Here is a 4,029-nt window from a genome sequence, read left to right on the forward strand (position 1 = left end):
CTGAACCCAGGGCTGCTGCCTGCTGGTTGGGGACATGGTGAAGGAGAGGACAAAGCATCTTGCTTACTGGAAGATGCCCATATTAAGCATTGCAATGCCTGGCCAGAGTTGTTAGAAATGAATTTTGAAACCTGCTAATTTGTGTGAATATGTAAATGTCTCCTTCATGAGCTTTTGGTACCAAGCCGTGGCTTTACAGTCATTGCAGATGCTTCTAGCAGAGAGCAGGTTTTGAGAAAACGAAAAGCATGACCCTTATCTGGGAAACTGAACTAGTAAAAAAAACCAAACCAACACATAATAAAGAAATAACACTAAGATGTCAGCACTAACTGCAAAGGCAGGGTGACTTCTGTTGTCTTTCTTGCCCCTCAAAGGCTTCAGTGGATGGAGATCCTGCTACCTTTGGAGGCAGTTTCTCACAAGCAGCCATTCCATTGTTGAGTCAAAAGTCCATGTCTCTTGTGAAATCTTGAGCTTTGGATCCCAGTTAGTGGACCCCTGGGAAGGTTTTTCTTCTGTGAGATTCAAGAGCACTCTGCTCCTGGAAATCATCCCTCTTTAAATAGGTTTTTCACATCCTGTCCATCCCTCCCTGCCAATCTCCTCTTGAAGGGACTGACTTGAATGCCTTTGTTATCTGGCAGTTGCAGCTGCTTCTTGAGCCCCTCTGAATTTAAACATAAACTTGCAGCGTGAGTTCTGGGACTGTCTATAGCTGCCCAGTGTTTTATGTTCATACCTATAGAAGCCCATGGACTTTCGCTGCTGGAAGCTCATGACAGCTGGGCAGTCTCTCTACAAGTTTGAGAACCATTTTCTTTCTAGGATGTGATTTTCTATCATCTAAATAGTTTTATCTGCAACTGTTGTTTCTAGACTTGTTTTTATTCTGGTGAAATTATCTGTCCTGATGGTTACTTAGGGTATCTTAGTTATTTTAATCTGCAGATATTACTGGTGTAATATTTTGCTTGGTTTTCACAAGATCTGTGGTAAAGGTCTTGAAATAACACCGTGTTGAGGACAATCCTCATGGAAAGCCTTGTCCTGAATGGTGCTCTTTGTTGCTCTTTCCACCATACTCATCAGTGAGTGTTAATGAGTACTCTCTCTCCTGCCAACTGGGGCTGATCCTTAGTGGGTTTGCCTCCTGGCTCTGATGACACCATTTAGCCCTGTGGGCTTTCAAATGTTGCATTTTTGCATTTCTGCTAGCTACTAGTACAATAGGAAACATTTGCTAATCACTTTCAGACAGACACATAGGACTCTGCCCCAAACCTGATGAGACCCTCTCCTACACAGTGGTTCGTGGTTTCTTTTAATTTTGTTTTCTGACAAGTGTTAGATTTGGATCCTTGTCTTGCTTTCTTTGCTCCTTTTGTCCTTAAATGGTGATACAAGCCTTTTGTATTTGTTGATACAAGCCTGCTGTCTGTTGTTGCTGTCAACATCAATTTTAATGTAATGAATGTAATGGTGTGTATTGTTAAGAAGAGCTCCACCTGGGGTTGATGTGGGGGTGCAGGGGCTTCCTCTGAGCAAATTCTATTTTTCTGTCTGTGTGACTGTGGCTTGTCTTTTTGGTAAAAAATTGATTCTCTGATAAAAGATGTGGAAGGTATTTCCATTTGAAAATATTCCCTCTTGCTTAAGAGACATAATAAGTCTGCTAAAAGCAGTGTGTGTCTTGCAGACTGGGTGAAGAGGAGGACAGGGAGACAGACAAATCTGACAGCCCTTTTGTCTTTCTCATGTTCTCCTTTCCTGCCTACTTGTCCTTGCCCCATATTTTAGGAGAGTTGAACCTTGTCTAAATTCTGGCTCTGGGTTTTCTAGCAAAATAGCTTCATGTGGTTTAAGTGTCTACCTACAGCAAATTGTCCCACTTATTTCAAAAGCCCTGTTAATATTGTGTGTTGCTTGAGCAATTGGAAGCCAGCAGAACACAGAGCCTGCAGGCATCATGATGTGCTGCACAGACACAGCCCTGCTTGCCGCTGTCTTCCAGCGTGTATCAGCGTGGTGATCTCTGAAGGCGGTGACAAGGGAAACAGTGTGAAGGGGGCCTACAGGAAAGCTGGGAAGGGACTTTTTACAAGGGCTTGTAATGAGAGGACAAGTTGTGGAAGCCCCATCCCTGGAAGTGTTCAAAGCCTGAGCAACCTGATCTAGTGGGAGGTGGCCCTGCCCATGCAAGGGGGTTGGAACTAGATGATCTTTAAGGTCCCTTCCAATTCAAACCATTCTATGATTCTGTGCCCAGCATGGGTAGCAGGCTGGAGTTCACAACATGGCACAGGAGGTGCAGAGCTGAGCCTCTCTTGTCATGGTTGCAGGAGTGGATGAGGACCCCTCCTGGGGCTGGCCGGGGAACGCTGTTTGGGAGAAGACTGCATGATGGTACGTGTGACCAGGCTTGAACTGCTGGATTTGTCTTTTGTGTCAGAAATCTAGAAGTATGAGGAAGAGCCAGATGGGTTGCTGAAACCTCCCGAGCTGCGAATCACTCTGCTGCAGTAAATGGCTGTGGTGAACATCTTCAAAAAGCAGTGGGGTGTCTGGTGGTGCAGGCAAGGCTTTGAGGACACATCTGATTTATTGGTGTGGTTGGAGGCAAGGCTGAGCCCTTGCTTTGGAGGAACAAGTGTGCATATGTTGTTAAAGCATGCTGTTTCCAGCCCACAGTTTTGATGTTCAAGATCAAAGCCTATGTGCTGGGCTTGCTTCCTTTGGCCACAAAGGAGACGGGTCTTCAGTTTGTTGTTGTATTAAGCATTTCCTTGTTTTAAGCACTACCCCATACAAATACACCATTCAACATAGGTCTGTAAAATGGAAGAACAAGCTACTGCTTATAATCACTTACGTGCACCTGCACATCTTTGGGAAAATCTAATTGCCACCACTTTGAAGTCTGTGGTCAATGAGGAATGGAAATTGAGAAAATGGAAACTGAGAAATGGAAGTGTCTCCGTGTCCTCATGATGATTTTATAATGAGCTCTTACAAGTGCTGGTCCTACCAGGATTATTTGAATTCTGGATCCTTTCTTGGCTGACAAGAGAAATTCTACCAAGAGGAGTGGCACTGTGTCTACCCCAGCCTCTAGTTACAAGTTACTCAGCCATGTTGGGTCCTGCTGCAGTGCTCAGCATTGACCTGAAGAGATGGAAAATGAAAAGCTCTTTCCTCTCTAAGGCCTCTTCAGATTCAAAGCAAACTGTGGGACTGGAAACAGTATTTGTAAAGGTAGAAGGGCCAGCAGAAGCTGCCCCAAAAGCTCAGTTGTTCCCACATTACAGCACGCTGCTGGTTCAGCCTGGCCAGTGCCTCACAGTGATGTGGTGTGGGTGACAGCAGCTCACTGAGCCAGCTCTGCTTGGGCTGTTGAAGCTGCTGCAGCTCTGCAGCGGGGGCGTGGTGTCTGTGGCCAGGGTTCTGTGCCCTGTAGAGCAGCCAAGGAAAAGGTGGGATGTGTAACAGACAGCAGTAAGTGAACTTTCTCGTGTGAAAGTAAGGAATTCCCCAGCACCCACAGCTGCATTTGGGATCAAGTCTTCATCCTTCTGCTGAGGGGAAGAGTCTTTAGCTCTGCCTCTCCGCTTTTGCGCAAGATGCCAGAAGCAGGAGAGGTTTTCTCGTTCCCTCTGCTTGTGGTCTAGGACACCGCATTAGAAATGCAGCTGCCTCTGCTCAAGTGGGCTGCTGGAAAGGGTGTTTGGCTGGTGTGTGTGCTCTGGGCTGCTTACTAAGCCCCTGCCTGGCAGTGCAGCCGTGGTGCACCCCTCGAGCTCCTCACTGCCGAGTGCACCGGCTCCCCAGCCCCGCGCTGAGCGTGGTTTCATGCGAGGGCCGTCGGCTGCCGAGCTGGTCCCGCGGTGCCTTCGTGCTACCTCGGTGTGGGAGGAGCAGGTGGCTGCCCCAAAGTCGCAGCCCAGGGCGGAAACTCTTTGGGGTTTGCTGTTGACGCTTGAGGCTTTCATAGAGTTGCAGCATCTGAGCTGGGTGTTCACTGCTGGAGTG

This window comes from Chaetura pelagica, unplaced genomic scaffold, assembly GCF_000747805.2.
Source record: "Chaetura pelagica isolate M959 unplaced genomic scaffold, ChaPel_1.0 scaffold246, whole genome shotgun sequence".
Taxonomy (NCBI): domain Eukaryota; kingdom Metazoa; phylum Chordata; class Aves; order Apodiformes; family Apodidae; genus Chaetura; species Chaetura pelagica.